Genomic DNA, 18,532 nt, shown 5'->3' with positions numbered 1-18,532 from the left:
CCTGTGACTCTCCTACCCTTACCTACAGAGCCAAATCTGGGCAGGCTGTTGGCCTTTTCTTAAATACTCAGCTCACATTATTCAAAACCTCAAGGAGACCGAGAAGTCCAGTGGTTAAAAGACCAGTTGAGAGGGTCAGGCTGTTGGAGTTTTGAGAGTCAGGTGTGCCACTCATTAGGTTTCAGACTGTGGGCAATTACTAAGTCTTTTTGAGGCTTTATTTCCTGTCTGTCAAATAGGCATACAAGTAGTACCGTAATATGCATAGACTTGTGAGTGTTAGGATGATGCATGTGAGGTTCTTAGGGCAGCACCTGGCCAGCAAAACGCTGCTACTTTTGATGTTATCAAAATGCGGCCCTGATGTTGATCTTGCTGTTCTCCAGGGAACTGAAGAGCCTCATTCATTGTTCCTCAGTTGCCTTGTGATTGGCTCCATGGTGGAAAGTTTGATCCCTACCGCAGAGGCGACACCCCTCACTCTTCAAGTCCTGAAGAAGTCAGGCTGGAAGCAGCTACCAGGCCCTGTGGGAAGCCTGTACGAGCCATGCAAACAGAAGTGTACAGGTGTTACAGGGTAACGCCATTGTTATCCCCAACATATGCTTAGTGATGGTTTAAAACCTTAGTAAATTCAGGATTTGTAAAACTCCAAGCACTTGCAATAGAGAGGCTTGGTCTTAGCATCAACAAAGCAAAGCTGCCAATGCTAGAAATTTCCATTTCAGATTTATTGTTAAATTCAGTTCTCTACTTGCTCATGAACTACCAAGGGACAAATTCAGGTCACTTATTGGTCTTTGTGAAGATTTATTTATTTTTAAGGCAGAGTGACACAATAGGAGAGACAGAGAAAGATCTCCATCAGTGGTTTACTCCCCAAATGGTTACAATAGCCAGAGCTGGGCAAGGCTGAAGCCAGGAGCCTAGAATTTCAGTCAGGTCTCCCATGTGGGTGGCAGGGGCCCAAGGACTTGGGTGTCTTCCGCTGCCTTCGCAGGTACATTTTCAGGGAGCTGGGTCAGAAGCGAAGCAGCTAGGACTTCTACTCCAATGTGGCATGCTGGCATTGCAAGCAGCAGCTTATCCTGCTGTGCCACGTGGTGGTCCTGTTTTTTAAAAGCCACAGTGAAGGTCTCCATCCAAGCTTGGGAGTGGAGTTAAGTTACACGTTTTGCGGATCCCTGCACTACCATTGGGAGGCAGCCGTGCAGTGTGGAGTGTGGCGCCGAGGGCCCAGCCTCTGTGTCTGTTGGTATAACCTTGGACTTTGAAAGGAGATGTTTTCAGTGCTTTCCCAGTGTTAGGGAGGCAGTGTCAGAAATGCCACTGAGATTAGCAAATGACGGCCATAGCACATTGCACGTTAGCACCGAGTTTAGTCTAAGCCGCTGACAGGGGGAGACTGCTCAACTAATCTGGGAAGAGTAATTAATCCTGTCGCCTTTCTTAGGAAATTCTTCTCCGAAGAACCCAGATCCAGAGACTCATGGTTCATAGCTGTTTGTTTCTTTCAACTTTTCACTGAATGTAGATGAGCTGCAAGTGTACCGATCATCACGATGTATCAGTGGGTTTTCCCAAAGCAGGTGTGCTCACGTGACGTCCAGGTCAGGTCGTTGAGGCTGCCTGATGCCTCTCCCAGGCCCTCCCCATCACTGCCTGCCTTCCTCCTCAAACCACTCTCTGGACTGTTAATATCATAGCATAGTTTTTGCCTGAACCTGAAATCTATACCAGGGGATTTCAAAAAGTTTATGAGGCCAGCACCACGGCTCACTAGGCTAATCCTCCACCTAGCGGCGCCGGCACACCAGGTTCTAGTCCCAGTCGGGGCGCCGGATTCTGTCCTGGTTGCCCCTCTTCCAGGCCAGCTCTCTGCTGTGGCCAGGGAGTGCAGTGGAGGATGGCCCAAGTCCTTGGGCCCTGCACCCCATGGGAGACCAGGATAAGTACCTGGCTCCTGCCATCGGATCAGCGCGGTGCGCCGGCCGCAGTGGCCATTGGAGGGTGAACCAACTGCAAAGGAAGACCTTTATCTCTGTCTCTCTCTCTCACTGTCCACTCTGCCTGTCAGAAAAAAAAAAAAAAATTCATGAAGGGGCTGGTGTTTGGTGCAGCAGTTAAGACACTGCTTGGGATGCCTGTGTCCCATATTGGAGGGCCAGGAGTTCCATCTTGATCCCCCACATGGGTGTGGCAGGGACCCAAGTAATTGAGCCATCATCCTGCTTCCCAGGATGTACATTAGCAGGAAGCTGAATCAGACATGGCGGTGGGAGTCGGTCCCGTGCACTCGGATATGGGACATAGGCAACCCAAGTGCCGGTTTAATCCCCTGTGCCACAATGCCTGCCCCTACTTAACTCGTGGGTGAATCCATTCTAGAACAGAGTGGCATTGTTAATGTTAGATTGCAATGAGCTTCACAGAAGAAACGGCGAAGCTGACACTTTAAATAAAGTGACTATCTGTCTTCCTATTTACGGCATGGTAAAGGGATTCAGAATACAGTCATTATTTCTGGAGATAAATTTTAAAAATTAAAACATGGCAGAAAATTTAATGCTCCAGTTTTTGAAAATGGGAATTATCTGACTCTGTCACATTTCAATTACTTAACTAGCTAAGCCATAATGGAATTAGAGTGTACATAATTTATCCACAAAAGCCCGTTATAACATATTCTGTGGAAATAGATTTTTTGAAAGATTTTTTTAAAAGATTATTTTAAAAGATTTTTTATTTTTTATTTGAGAGGTATAGTTACAGACAGTGAGAGGGAGAGACAGAAAGATCTTCCATCTGCTGATTCACTCCCCAAATGACTGCAACAGCCAGAGCTGGACCAGTTCAAAGCCAGGAGCCAGGAGCTTCTTTCTTCTGGGTCTCTCACGAGGGTACAGGGGTCCAAGCATTTGAGCCATTTTCTACTGCTTTCCCAGGTCATAGCAGAGAGCTGGATCAAAGAGGAGCAGCCAGGACTAGAACTGGCACCCATATGGATGTTGGCGCTGCAGGCGGAAGATTATCCTACTGCACCACAGTGCTGCTCCATTTATTTGAAAGGCAGAGTTAGAGCTGGAGAGACAAATCTTCCATCATTAGTTCACTCTCCAAATGGCCATAATGACCAGGGTTGAGCTAGGCCAAAGCCTGGAGCCAAGAATTTCATCCAGGTCTTCTACATGGGTGGCAGGTGCCCAAGCACAGGGGTTCAGGCACCAAGTTACAGAGAGAGGTCTTCCATCCTCTGGTTCACTCCCCAGATGGCTGCAATGGTCACAGCTGGGCCAATTTCAAGCCAGGAGTTCTTCAGGGTCTCCAACATGGGTACAGGGGTCTAAGCACTTGGGCCATCTTCCACTGCTTTCCCAGGCCTATTAGCAGGGAGCTGAATCAGAAGTGGAACAGCTGGGACTTAAACTGCTGCCCATATGGGATGTTGGCGCTGCAGGCCAGGGCTTTAACCTGTGCCACAGCGTCAGCCCCACCAAACAGTTTTCTAAAGTGCTTAAACCATTTGTCTCCCCAACTCAAGGTGTGTAGGAGTTCTCATTACTCCTGATCCATGCCGTGTTTTCTGTTTTCAGCCTTTTGAAATGTTGATCCTTCTGGGCAGGGGGTAGTGGTTTCTTTTTCTATTTCCTTGATGACTTTGAGGCTGAACATTTTCACAGCTTACTGGCTTTCTGTGGAGCCTCTTCCATAAAGCCACCTGCTCAAACCTCTGGGCCTTCTTCATTCACACTGAAGACATTCTTCATGTATTCTGGACTGGAGCACTTAGCCTGGGTGTGACCTGTGCATCCCTCGCTCTGATTTTCCTTTCACTTGAGTGATTTGAAGCAAGCTGCATGTCAGTGTTTATGAGAGCTGGTCTCTGTCCAGTGTGTCCTCATCTCTGGGGTGGGTAGCCCTTTGCACAGTCTCCAGCTACGTCTGCAGTGTTTACTTACTCATGCCTTCCCACCTTTGCCTTCTCCGAACTCTGAGCAGCTACTTGTGCATCAATGGATCCCACAAGGGAAAATGTGACCCCAAACATTTGGCTCACCTCCTTGCACTGACCTGGTCTTCATACATATTCTTGGATATCCTTGGCACCTTGGTAGCATTCATGTCTTCAAACAGATTTTTTAATGTTTCACTTAATGCTAAGAACCTGTGCATTCTATTCTATAGAATATAGAATTATGTGAACAAAGTAAACTAAGGCTCTTGAGAGGAGGAGCTTCTCCTGGATTACCTGGAAGGTCCCTAAATGCAATCCCATGTATTCTTACAAGATAGAGACTTAGAAAAGAGAAGCCTGAGGCAGAGAGAAGAGTGATGTAGCCAACCAGCCATGGGCCACCTGCAGCCACCAGAAGCTGGAAGAGGCTGGGAATGACTTCCCCTGGAACTTTTTAAACAGATTTTATTTGAGAGGTAGAGTTACAGATAGAAGGAGAGACAGAGAGAGAGGTCTTCCATCCGCTGGTTCACTCCCCAGATGGCCGCAATGGCTGGAACTGGGCCGATCCGAAGCCAGGACCCTGGAGCTTCTTCTGGGTCTTCCATGTGGTGCAGGGGCTCAAGCACTTGGGCCATCGTCCAATGCTTTCCCAGGCCATAGCAGAGAGCTGGATCAGAAGAGGAACAGCTGGGACTTAAACTGGTGCCCATATGGGATGTCAGTGCTGCAGGCATAAGTTTAGCCCACTACGCCATGGCACCAGCCCCACTCCTAGAACTTCTGGAGGGAGTGCAGCCCTGCCAACTCTTTGACTTCAGACTTTGTCAGGCCTCTAGAAACTGTGAGTGTGATGATTAGTTTTGATTGTCAAGTTGACTGACACCCGTGAGGTGCCTGGGTATCTGGTTGGACATTATTCCTGGGTATGTCTGTGAGGGTGTGTTTGGAAGGGATTCGCTTTTGAACAGGTGGACTGAGCAGTACAGATAACTCACCCCAGTGTGGGTGAGTGAATGCCAATACGCTGGGGGCCTGGGTAGAACTGAGAATTCTCTCTCTGCCTGACTGCTTGAGATGACACATCTGTTTTCTCCTTTCCTTGGCCTGGGACTTACACCACTAATGATCCTGGTTCTTGGGACTTTGGACTTGGATGCAATCATAGCACTCGTCTTTCCTGGCCTGCAGCTCACAGACAGCAGCTTGTGGGACTTCACAGCTTCATAATTCCGTGGGCCAATTGCTTGTATAAGTAGTATAGTGGGATGGGAGTAGCCACTGTGACACCATCTTGGATCCCAGGACCCTCTCGTCAGTCATTGCCTCTGAAACAAAGGCTTGACTTTTTTGGACATTTAACATCTGTAAGCAAAGCTAGCAGTTCTTTCAGTAGTTCTCAATCCTCTGTCATGATATCAGGTGCCATTCCAGGAATCAAAGATACAATAAAAACCGACATGGCTGTTGCTTTTGTGGTGTCTACTGGGAGACAAGACAACCTGCTAATCATAAAATAAGTATCTTTTTGTAAACTGAGATAAGTGATCTGAAGGAATGGGGCATGAGTCCATGAGAACAGGGGACAAGAGAGCTGGACCTGAGCTGCAGGGAGTCAGGAAGGCATGGTGAACTGCCGTCTGATGAATGGGTAGGCATTGGCATCGAGATATCTGGTGCATGAGTAGGGGCTGAGTGCCTCAAGCAGGCACGTGAGCTCACTCAAAATTATGTGATAACAAAAGAGGATAACACCTAGGAGAGACTGATAGAAGGCCAGATGTGACCAATTCTTTGAAAGTTAAGAGTTTTATTGAAATTGATGCTGAGAAGCAAGTTCGATGCAGCACCTTTGAAATCAAGTCAGGGGCATTTGATCCTGATCCTAGTGCAATGGAAGTCGATATTAGTTTGTGAGGGCTGCCATTCCAAATACTGTAGACTAGATGACTTAAACAGTAGAAATGTAGTATTCGCCGTTCCAGAGGCTGAAAGTCCAAGATCCAGGTGTCAGCAGGGCTCGTTTCCTCCGAGGATTCTGTCCTTAGCCTGCAGATGGCCATCGTCTCACTGGGTGCTCGTGTGGCCTTGTCCTGTGTGCACCCTCATCTCTACAGTGTTTTCGCATAAGGGCACAGTCATACTGGGCTCTACCTTTAGGACCCCGTTTAACCTTAATTATCTTTCTAAAGGCCCCATCTCCAAGTATTTGCTTATATCCTAAGGTTATAGAATCTGAGATCTAAGGCTTCCACATAGGAATCTTGGGAGTGGACACGTTTTAGTCTATAACGGAAGCTCTTGAAGATTTCTCAGCAGGGGAGTTACTGAGTTTAACTGAAGCGTTGCAGATTTTATTCTGGTTATGCTGTACAGAAAAGATCAGAAGGAGCCAAAATAGATTTAAGAAAGTTAGTTTGGAATCTGCTGCAAAATCCAGGAAGATGATTGTTTTGGTTTCTAATGTAGTCATAGAGATGGATGGGAGAGATTTCGGGAGCAAAATCAACAGGATGCAGTAATGGACTGAAACGTTCAATAGTGGGAGTGGGGAAAAGGGAGCTATCAAGGTTGACTCCAAGCCTTTAGATTTGCATAGTTGTAACAAGCAACACTGGAAGAGACTAGTCAGAGAAAGGCGAGTTTGAGCTTCAATCTGGGTCAGAGTGGGGTGCTTTTGAGATATCCACATGGAAATGATGACTAAGTGGTTGGATATAGGGATCAGGGGTATGGAGGAGAGATTTGGAATAGGATATGAACTTGAGTATCTTGGTCCTCCAGATGTACTAGTACACTACCTTGTATATTTTAATTTTTTTAAAGATTTATTTATTTGAAAGAGTTATAGAGAGGCAGTGAGAGAGAGAGGGAGAGAGGTCTTCGATCCACTGGTTCACTCCTCAAATGGCCACAACGACCAAAGCTGGCCTGATCTGAAGCCAGGAGCTTCTTCCAGGTCTCCCACACAGGGGCCCAAGGACTTGGGCCATCTTCTGCTTTCCCAGGCCACAGCAGAGAGCTGGATCAGAAGAGGAGCAGCCAGAACTTGAACCGGCGCCCATATGGGATAACGACACTGCAGGTGGTGGCTTTACTGGCTATGCCACAGTGCCGGTCCCTATTTTAAATTCTTGATAAGTGTATTTTCAAAAACAGAGTGGGGGATTAAAGTGTTTCTTTACCATGAATTGGAGCAGTGTCTAGGGATAGTGCATAATTATCTAATTAGAAAAGCCGTTGAAGAAGAAAATGGTAGAATGCATCTCCAGCCAAACAGAAACGATTTTTGGATCATGTGATATTTTGAGTGTGTCTGTGTATGGGGGTGATTGACTTTCCTAATAAGGAAAGAGGTCAAAAAATGACCTCAAGCGAGGAGAGTGAAAGGAACTCTGGTGTCTCTCCCTTTCCCTGAAGGCAGCGCACAGCCCTCCGTGGTCTGCTCTGTTGCAAGGTGCACTGCTCCAGCAGACAGTAGCCTTCACAGATGCATACGTGGGGGGTGCCATATAAGCCTGGCTGCAGATCTGTCAACATGACAGCAAATAGCAGAGGCTGGAAAGGCATCTTAGCGATTACCCCAGCTAAGCCACAGCGGCCAAGCATAGGGCCCTGCTTCTCATCGAAATGGTCTTCTGTCAACAGTGCGTTTCCCCGTTTCCTGGGTCATGAATGGCTTTTGCTGAACCGGGTAGGACTTGGCATCCAGATGGCCACATGAGATGCCTTCCCTTGGACATTGAATCCTAGGCGACTGGGTAGAAGGGATGAGTGCTCCCAGCCCTTCTGGGTTCAGGAAAACAAGGATGTGCATGTTTTCACAAAGACAGATGTTATATTAGCCCTAGTTATGGTGGTAGTTGTGTTTGCTATTTGTTTTATCTTAGCACAGAAGAATATGCAGGGGCCGGCACTGTGGAGTAAAGCTGCTGCCTGCAGTGCTGGCATCCCATATGGACGCCAGTTCAAGTCCTAGCTGCTCCACTTCTGATCCTGCTCCCTGCTAATGTGCCTGGGAAATCAGCAGAGGATGGCCCAAGTGCTTGGGGCCCTGCAATCATGTCGGTGTCCCGAAAGAAGCCCCTGGCCCAGCCGTTTGGGGAGTGAATCAGCAGATGGAAGATTCTCTCTCTCTCTCTCTCTAACTCTACCTTTCAAATAAATTAATATTTTCCAGCACTGTCTTTTTTTTTTTTTTTTACATTGTTAAGGAATAACAAGAGATAACATGTGAGAAATAGAGATTTTATTTAATGTTGCCCTGGTATTCAGAAATTCTTTTTTTCTATTTTAGAGGGAGAAGGAGGGAGGGAGAGTGGGGAAGAGAGAAGAAAAGGGAGAGGGAGAGATACAAAGAGCTCTTATCCCCTGCTTTAATCCCCATGTACCTGCAGTAGCCAGATTGGGCCACGCCACGGCTGAGAGCCAAGAACTCTGTACAGGTCATCCTCATGGGCTGCAGGGACCAAGCTGCACGTCTCCTACTGCCTCCCAGTGTCTACATTATCAGGAGGCCGATGGGAGCCGTGGCTGGGAATTGAGCTCAGTTCTCTGATACGGGAAGTGGGCATCCAACTAGTGTCTTAACTGCTAGATCAAGCACTCATCCCCAGGACTTCATTTTATCTTAATAAATCTTGATACATTTCTGTACTTAAATAAGTATGGAAACTCAAACTGTGCCAACTCGAGGTGGCAGTGGTCCCTGCCCTCATGGAGCTCAGTGCATCCCAGGTGACAGAGTGAACAAGTGTCCATAGGTCTAGTCGGAGTCCTGACAGAACCCTGCGAGGTACCGATGGATTTACCTAGTTTCACAGGAAGTGACACCTAGGCTCACGTTTCACAGATGAGTGAGGATTAAACAGAGCAAGAGGGGGAGTTGCACATGGAAGAAGCAGCATCCAACAAGGAAGGCTGGTGTGGAGGGGCCCGCTGGCTTCCAACCATGTTAAAAATTGTGAGGGTTTTTTAAATTTGAAAAGGAGAGAGAAGGAGGTAGAGAGAGAACTCCCATCCCCCTGGTGTACTCCTCAAATGTTTGCAGTGGCTGGGACTGGACCAGGTCAAAGCCAGGAGCCAGGAACCCAATCTATATCTGCTCCATGGGTGGTAAAGACCCAATCACTTGAGCCATCACTCCTGCCTCCCAGGGTCTGCATCGGCAGGAACCTGGAGTCAGCAGCCAGAATCGCGCATTGAATCCAGGACTCAAGTAAAGGATGCAGGCATCTTAGCTGGCATTTTAACCACTAGGCTAAATGCCTGCCTCCAGATGTGTGTTTTTAAAAAGAGCACTCTGGAAGCAGAAGTTTGGCCTAGCAATTGAGACACTGGTGAAGACACATGCTTTCCATATTGGAGGGCCTGAGTTCAATACCGGGCTCTAATTCCTGGCTGCCACTTAGCGCTAAGGCAGACCTCAGAGGCAGGTAGTCTGCATTAGCTCAAGTGGTGGAATCCCTGACACAGATGTGAGAGAGCTGGGTTGAGTTTCTGGCTCCTGGCCAAATCCTGACCATGGTGGGCATTGGGGGAGTGAACCAGCAGAAGACAGCACTTTCTCTCCCTCATTAGAAAAAAAGAAAAAGTTAAAAGAGCACTCTGGTCTCAGCCTGAAGACATATGGTTTGTAGACTGCAGTATGAATTCAGGAAAGCGGAGAGCTGAAGTTTTATTTAGGGACTAGTGTGGTGGCAGTGGCACTGGAGAGAATCGGATACATCAGATCTGTTTTCCTTTGTGAAAATAATTTTTTGCTCTGGTTACATAAGCAATATGTATATTTTTAGAACACACTTAAAATTTGATTTAAATATTTTTTGGGAAACAGGTCACCACACTGATACTCAGTTAACAAACATCTTTACAAATCCAGAGGTCTGTTTTTTTTTTTAACACATATATGCCGTGAATACATAGGGAAGGGTTTCCTGCAGCTAAGGCTCCTTTCAGTGGGCTCTGACCGGGGCTTCTCAGCGTGGAGCAGGCTGGCGCTTCATTGAAGCCAGGTTCCTTTCTCGTTGGCTTCTTCTTTTTCTGATCTTCTTCCTTCACACGTTTCAGGAAGCCATCTCGGCTCTTAGAGTGCTTGACATGCTCTATATGCACATTGATTCCCCTGGCCAGACTCTTGCCCTTAACTGGTTTGTTTACAGCAATGCCAGCAGCGTGCGGGTAACGCTGTGGACTCTCAGTTTCGGCATGGTCACATTGATGGGGCATTCCTTTTCGAACAGTACCCCTTCCCTTGATGCCTACAATGTCAGCTTCCTTGGAAATGCGCATGTGTGTGGCCAAAGGAAAAACTCCATGTTTCCTAGAAGGCCTGGAGGACAGGTATGAGGTGCCTCTCCTTTTTCCCTTTGTGTTCGTCATCTTGGCAAATTACTGGAAGGTGGCAGTTCCGGCTGAAAGAAGCAATATTTATTTTTATTACAGAAAATCTTGAGACAACGTGTGAGCTCATAAAAGAAAGTCAGCTAGCAATTGTGTCAGGGATGTGTGTTGAATATTATGATGTAAATTCTTCCACTCTCTCAACTGTGCACTTACAGTACATTTTCATTTTTAAAAATAAAATTTGTCTAAGGATAATTTTAAAAGCTCATGGAAAAATGAAACTAAAAGATAATTTGGTATGAAATGTTTTTAATCTGTGCATACTTTTTTTTGCAATAGGCATTTTCAATGCACTTTTTGAAGACTTCCTCATATGCTCTTAAAGCTGTATTTATTTATTTGAAAGTCAGAGTGACAAAGAGAGATCTTCCATCTGCTGGTTCACTTCCCCAATGGCTGCGACAGCCAGCATTATAGAGCCAGGCTGAAACCAAAAGCCAGAAACTCCAGCCTGTCTCTCACATAGATAGCAGGGTTCCAAGCACTTGGACCATCATCTGCTGCTTTCTCAGACACATTAGCAGGGAACTGGATCGGAAGTGGAACAGCTGGGACTCCAACTGGCCTGCCCATTTGGGATGCCCACTGCCTCTCGCTGGCCCAGATCCCTCATTTATGAGCCATTGCATGTACTGTTTTATAACTTTGAGTAATATCCTTTTGATCCTCCAATACAAAGTGTTTGGCCTGTGCTGACAATTGAACTGCTTTGGTGTTGATTTGGGCATTTCCCCAGGAGGAATCCCCTACCAGTGCCTGTAGCCAAACCTCAGGCCTGTGTTCAGGGTCTGCTCATCATGGTCCCATGGTGGATGAGGCCTGTCCACCATGAATTCTCTAGGTAATTTCTGACCTGAAAGAATGTCTGTAGGATGTGTTGGCATCTAAGCCGTGGGCACTAGGCCCCTCGGAGGTCCCTTGTAGACGTCCAGACCCCTGCTTTCCAACACGCATCCCTGGTGGCTTTTAGAGGCTGTTGCTAGGGCCTTTAAGTTGCTCGTGGAGCTTAGTCACACCTGGGTGTCTTAGCATGAACTGTCAGCTGGCTTCCTGCAGAGAGAGCTGCAACAGGAATGCTCCCACAAGACAGGAGATTAAGAAATGAAATAGGATTAGGGATGTCATCTGACAACAGCGCAGTGACCCTTCTCTAGGGACCAGAAAGCAAGCGATATCCTTCTAGGCCCATTTTGGTTTGTCTCTTAGGCTTTGTAAAATCCAGGGAGGGGATTCCAGTTTCTTGCTCAGGAAGTTTTTTCTAGGGCCAACTGGAACACACTGTTCACTCTGTTCTTTTATTCTCCATTAATAAATCTGCAAAAGGGTTCATGGCTGCCAAAGTATATTGATTTTTGTAGACCTCAGAAAAGGCTGATTGGGGAACCATAGTCCTGTCAGTGGTCAGCTTTGCATTAAAGATCTATGCCTTCCTTTTTCTTTATTTTTTAAAGAGTTTTGAGAGGTAGAGTTGCAGTCAGAGGGAGAGATACAGAAAGAAAAGTCTTCCATCCGCTGATTCGCCTTCTAAATGGCCACAATAGCCAGAGCCAGGCCAATCCAAAGCCAGGAGCCTGGAGTTCTTCATGCAGGTGCAGGGGCCCAAACACTTGTTCCATTGCTTTCCCAGGCCTTAAGCAAAGAGCTGGAATGGAGGAGGAGCAGCTGGGACACAAACTGGAGTCCATATGGGATGCCAGTGCCGCAGGCGGAGGCTTAGCCTACTGGGCCACAGTGCCAGCCCTTTCCTCTTTCTTCTTGAAGGCAGTTGGCTTCTTTGCATTGGTAAGCAGCTGCTCCAGAGAGCCCAGGATGGCACCTGGCAAGTAAAAAGAGAACTGGCCTTCAAGACTGTGATGCAAAAACCTCAAGAGATGTTTCCAGAAGGTACTTCCTGTTGTTGGCCCAGCTTGTGGTGGGGGCACCTTCAGGTTCTCTGGGGGTGGGGACAGTACTACATCACAAAAAGTGACAAAACTGGTGGGTTTACATTGGAGTACAGCAGGTTAATCCAACACCTGTGATGCTAGCCTTCTGCATGAGCTTTGGTTCAGGTCCCAGCTGCTTTGCATATGATCCAGCTCCCTGCTAGTAGCCTGGGAAAGCAGTGGAAGATGGCTCAAGTGCTTGTTCCCTGGCACTCACATGGGAGGCCCAGAAGTAATTCCAAGTTCCTGGCTTTGGCTTGGCCCAGCCCCAACTGTTGCAGATTTAGGGAGTAAACCAGCAAATGGAAGATTCATATTCTCTCTCTCTCTTTCTCCTTTCCAAATAAATAAGTCTTTTTTTTTTTTTTTTTTTTTTTTGACAGGCAGAGTGGACAGTGAGAGAGAGAGAGACAGAGAAAGGTCTTCCTTTGCCGTTGGTTCACCCTCCAATGGCCGCCGCAGCCAGTGCACCGCACTGATCCGATGGCAGGAGCCAGGTGCTTCTCCTGGTCTCCCATGGGGTGCAGGGCCCAAGCACTTGGGCCATCCTCCACTGCACTCTCTGGCCACAGCAGAGAGCTGGCCTGGAAGAGGGGCAACCAGGACAGATCCCGGCGCCCCAACCGGGACTAGAACCCGGTGTGCCGGCACTGCAAGGCGGAGGATTAGCCTAGTGAGCCGCGGCGCTGGCCGCCAAATAAATAAGTCTTAAAAACAAAATTAAACTAAAAAACCCAAAGCACTATAAAGACAAATCAAATAAGACATTTTATAAACATAAACAAGTAATAAAACCAAGCTTGGGACTTTTTCTAAGCAGAGCTCTGATGTGCTGACCTCCACCCACAAGGGGACAACTCGGTGTGTGTCTACCATCTCCAGACCTCATTCTTGTCCGGCTCAGAGAGAGCATTGGTTGCCTTCCGGATCTGGAATTGCCCGCTTTTTACCAGTATCACCTCTGTTCGTACCACCCCCACCAGGTGCCATAGCAATGCTCTGCAAGGCTTGCTGCAGCAGGATCTGTAGCCCGGCCAGGCCACCAGCCTCCTGCTTCTGCTCATTTGCCTTCATGGCTGGAGCATTGTTTCACTGATTCATTCAACAAATGTTTAGGACACTGCCTTGTGGGAAAGGGGGGGGGGGGGTGGAGCATGCAGAAATGAATTCGCTGAAGTTGTTACCATCAAGATGTTGACGGCAGGAATGAATCTGGGCTGAGTTGGGAATCTAATGTCAGAACAATCCGAATGCTCAATCCTCTACTTCTTTGAATTCCATTTTCACAGACTTCCTAAAGTGTTTGCATACAGTTGTTTAAGGGTAAGAGGGGCCTCAGTATCCCTGCAGAATCTGTGCCACTGTGAACAGGCAGCCTCCCACTACGTGCCCTCTCCAGCTGGAGCTGGGCCGCTATTTCTCCAGGGCTATGTAAATGAAAAGGGCAAGGCCGAAAGGAGACAATGGGAGGCTCAAACTCTACCTTTTCGGTTCATGGGTGTTCAGCTGTCTTGGCTCTCCAGATGTCAGCAGAGGGGAAAGTTGGATGGCGCAGACCATCCAAGGCACTCAAACTGTGGCAGCCAGAGCATGCATACACACTCACACAAACACACACACACTCACACCTGCACCTCCAGAGCAGTCCAGCCACTCGGGGCAGCAAAAGGATACCACCAGAAGTATTGAAAGTGCACAAAACAGCAGCGTGGAGATGCTGGTTTCCCAGTGAGAGATGAGGCAGGAGGAAGCGCAGCCGTCTGCCAGCTAGGAACTCCAAGGGCAGGGGTGCAAGTCTCTGGGAGGGAGGGAGGGCCTGGGCAGTGGAGCAGAAGGTGCCCCTGAGGGGACGAAAGCTGGGCTGAAGGTGTTCTCCTTCCTGCTGAGGGTCATGGGCACCTCCTGCCGTGGAGGGTCCCCTTGCCCAGGGTGAAGATCCTGGACGAGCTGACGTCACCTTTGATGCAGCTGCAGCTGAGCTCATCTCCTTACGGAAGCATGATTGGGAGCCAAGTGGACTGCATCAACAACCATTATCATTTCGAAAGTTGTTTGCACCAAATGAAACTTAACTTTCCCTTCCATTTCTTTTCCACAAACTATCGGGAGTATCCTTGTATTAGGGCTCTCCAGAGAAGCAGAATCCGTAGGAGATTGGTACATAAATGCATATACACATGTTTACATGTATACATACATATATGCAAACACACATATATGTATACACATTTACATGCATGTACATATATACTACATGTGTGTGTGTAAAGTACAAGGCAGTGGCTCCCCCGGCTATGGAGCCTGCTAAATCCCGGGATCTGATATGAGTGGGCTGGAGATGCAGGAAAACCAGTTCCGTATGTGAAGGCCAGAGAGCCGAGGGTGGGGCCTCCTGCAAGCCACAGGGCTACTGATAGGAGAGAAAGGATTCCCAACTCAGCAGTCTGGCCGAGACTTCAGCCTGCCTCCGCCTCACTGTTCTGTTCAGGCCCTCAGTGGAGCTCCCGATGCCCACACATTGAGAAGGGCCATCTGCCTTACTCAGTCCAAGTGCTCATCTCCCCTGGAAGCATGCCCGGTTGTGGTTTGCATTGGATGTGGCTCCTGGGGTCATGCAGGACTCTCTACCCTGAAGCTGTGAGTCAGTGGTTCTAGGAGGGTGCCACTCACTCCATCAAGGTGTTTACGAGATGGCCACGAGAAGGCCCTGAGGTCCTTCTGTCACTGTGGGGTGTGCCCACAGAAGGGAGTTCTCTTTTGAGAATTGGTGGAAAAGCCCAAGCTGGGCCCCAGCTGCTCTCTGTTTGCTGTGATCCTTCCTGTCCGCCACTGTCCTCTACCCTCACCAGGGACCAAGCAAATAGGGCCCTTGCCCAAACCTGGACTTGACCCTCCAAAGCTGTGAGCTGAATCAACCTCTTTCCTTTGTAAGTAGTTTGTGTCTGGTATTTCATTGCAGTAATGAAAAGCGAGCACATCCGAAAATAGTGCATAACCAGATATCTGATATCTGAGCATCACTTAGCCTAGGTGAGTTGACACATAAAATTAACCATCACAGGTATCTTCCTATCAATCAGGAAAGTGGGAATAAATGACTGTTTTGGAATCCTCTCTTTTAAAAATATTTTATTTATTCTGTTTGAAAGGTAGACAGATTTACTCTTCAAAATGCCTTCAATGACCAGGCCTGGGCCAGAAAGAAGCTGAGAACTGGGAAATCAATCTGGACTGCCTACGTGGGTGGCAGACACCCAACTACTTCGGCTGTCACTGCTGCCCCCATGGTATGAATTAGCCAGCATCTGGAATCAGCAGTGGAGCTGGGAATTGAAACCAGCACTTGGGGGCTGGTGCTGTGGTACAGCAGGTTAAAGCCTTGGCCTGCAGCGCTGGCATCCCATATGGACACCGGTTCAAGTCCTGGCTGTTCCACTTCAATCCAGCTCCCTGCTAATGTGCCTGGGAAAGCAGTGGGGGATGGCCCAAGTGCTTGGGTCCCTGCACCTTCTTTGATCATTGAGGCCATTTGGGGGAGTGAACCAAAGGATGGAAGACTTCTCTGTCTGTCTCTCTCTACATCTCTCTGTAACTGTCTTTCAAATAAATAAATTTAAAAACAGATGTGAAACCAGCACTTGGATATGGGATGCGAGTGCCCAAGTGGTGTCCACCTAATGGAATTCTGTTTCGTCTGACCTGACTCTGGTGACTTTGCACAAGGAAAGACACTCTGAGAGGCAGCAGGAGTTAAGAAGTCTTGTTGATGCTCAGAGACCGTCAGCAGTTTTCATGTTGTGCAGTGCCAAGACAGCATCAGGCTGGCCACTCACAGCACCCCAACTTGGAGACTGGTCAAGGCTAACAGGAAGGGCTGTAGTTGGAGGAATAAAGAATGTGGTGCACTCAGCCAGGCGGGCTTGCCTTGGAGACGTTCTTAGAGAGATGGGTAACCCGACTCTGTCTTCTCGTGATGGGAGGAGAGGCTCCAGTGCCGCCACCCTGAGTCTCCCAGCTCTGCTACTGCCTCCTCCCTCCAGTCTTCTGTACAGTCATCATTGTCATCTTGTAAAGATTTATTTATTTGAAAGGTAGAGGCAGAGAGAAAGAGGTCTTCCATCTGCTAGTTCCCTCCCCAAATGGCCACAATGGCTGGAGCTGCACCGTTCCAAAGCCAGGAGCCAGGAGCTTCTTCCAGGTCTCCCACCTGGGTGCAAGGGCCCAAGGACTTGGACCATCTCCTGCTGCTTTCCCAGGCCATAGCAGAGAGCTGGATGGGAAGTGGAGCTGCTGGGTCTTGAACCGGCTCCCATATGGGATGCTGGCGCTGCAGGCAGCAGCTTTACCTGCTACGCCACAGCGCTGGCCCCTTCTGTACAGTCTAATGCACACCAGCAGACCCTTTGGAAATCACACAGGTCATCTCAACTTGAGCACTTGAATGGCAGGAGTTGAGAGGGCTTGGGTTTGTGTGCGCTGCACACAGACATGAAATGCAGTCGCTGGGGGTCCACAGGGGGCAGCATCGTGCTCAGTTTGCCTTGGAGCTGTCAGAGAAGGATTCTCACTAAGTCGCCGTTGCTGCACGCCTGGGAGAGCATGTGTCTATGGGAGCACCGGGTGGCTCCACGTGCCTGTGAGCACACGTCCGCCTCCTCGTGGGCGGGAAGGTGCGCTCCTCTCTGGGAATCCAGCCAAAGCGCCCATCTGTTCTTTCTCTTGGCTCCTGTTTTCACAGTTATCTCACTGTTAGGTGAGGAAATGAGATAGCAGAATCAATAGGATGGAAGATACAGGCAAATAAATATGTTCAGTTGGAAGAACCAGTGAATCCATTTTAGTAGCAAGTACTTTCCTTGAAGGCAAGTTACAGAATGCTTTATCTCCCTTTCTAAGAGAAAAGGCATTAGTATCGCTCCTTTGTAGCTTTTTATTATTTATTTTAAAGTCAGTTACAGACAGAGAGAGGAGCCTTCCATCCGCTGGTTCACCCCCCAATTGGTCACAATGGCCGGGGCTGCGCCGAACCGAAGCCAGGAGCCTCCTCTGGGTCTCCCATGTGGGTGCAGGGGCCCAAGGACTTGGGCCATCTTCCACTGCTTTCCCAGGCCATAGCAGAGAGCTGGATCAGAAGTGGAGCAGCAGGGCCTCGAACCGGCAGCCACATAAAAAGCCGGCACTTCAGGTCAGTGCGTTAACCTGCTGCGCCACAGCACACCGGCCCCTTTGTAGCTCCTTTGATACTTCACAGAGACTCCTATTCCCATTTCTCCCCATCCTTACCTGCTCCAAGTCTCTTGTGTCTGCTTGTGCTGCAGCAGCAGCCCACGTCCAAATCCCCTGGCCCCACTGTTGCCCCGCCCCTCCAGTCTTCACACTGCCCTTAGCAGAAACTATGGGAATCACAGATCTGGGCTGGCGCTGCAGCATGGGCTAAGCCTCCACCTGCAGTGCCTGGCTGCTCCACTTCCCATCCAGCTCCCTGCTAAGGGCTTGAGAAAGCATGGGGCTGGTGGTGCGGCGCAGCGGGTTGACACCCTGGCCTGAAGCGCTGGCGTCCCATATGGGAGCCGGTTGTAGTCCCGGCTGCTCCTCTTCCAATCCAGCTCTCTGCTATGGCCTGGGAAAGCAGTAGAAGATGGCCCAAGTGCTTGAGCCCCTGCACGGGAGACCCGGAAGAAGCTCCTGGCTCCTGGCTTCAGATCGGCGCAGCTCCGGCCGTTGCGGCCATCTGAGGAGTGAACCAGCGGATGGAAGACCTCTCTCTCTCTCTTTCTCTCTCTCTCTCTCTCTCTCTCTCTCTCTCTGCCTCTCATCTCTCTGTGTAACTCTGACTTTCAGATAAATAAATCTTTTTAAAAAAAGAAAAGAAAGTAGTGGAGGATGGCCCAAGTGTTTGGGTCCCTGTACCCTCTTGGCTCTTGGCTCCTGGCTTCGGCCTGGCCATTGCAGCCATTTGGGGAGTGAGCCAGTAGATGAAACATCATTCGCTCTTTTTCCTCCTCTCTCTATTTGCGCCTTTCAAATAAATAAATCTTAAAACACACACACACACACACACACACACACACACACACACACACAGATCTGGTCACGGGACATCCTCTGAAATCCCCTGCCAGGGCTTACCGTTGCCCCATGCCCCTTCATTGACCTCACATTCTGGGAGTTCCTTACTGAGATCACTTGACCTTGGGATGGCCCCATCTACATCACCCTCCTGCATTAGGGCTCCCCCAAGAGAAGG

The 18,532-nt window shown here is 48.7% G+C and overlaps 1 protein-coding gene and 1 pseudogene across 3 annotated transcripts in view; one reads left to right on the top strand and one right to left on the bottom strand.

Moving 5' to 3' along the window:
• Nucleotides 1-18,532, top strand: part of ANKRD6 (ankyrin repeat domain 6) — a 213,992-nt gene that overhangs the window by 80,681 nt on the left and 114,779 nt on the right. The gene's annotated exons all lie outside the window — the stretch shown is intronic.
• LOC100350498 (large ribosomal subunit protein eL21 pseudogene) lies at nucleotides 9,853-10,336 on the bottom strand (annotated as a pseudogene).

Source organism: Oryctolagus cuniculus, chromosome 5 (assembly GCF_051225735.1).
Source record: "Oryctolagus cuniculus isolate XC-2025 breed Fujian yellow rabbit chromosome 5, ASM5122573v1, whole genome shotgun sequence".
Taxonomy (NCBI): Eukaryota; Metazoa; Chordata; class Mammalia; order Lagomorpha; family Leporidae; genus Oryctolagus; species Oryctolagus cuniculus.
Note: the sequence above shows the minus strand (reverse complement) of the source record. Positions and strands in the feature narration are given on the sequence as shown.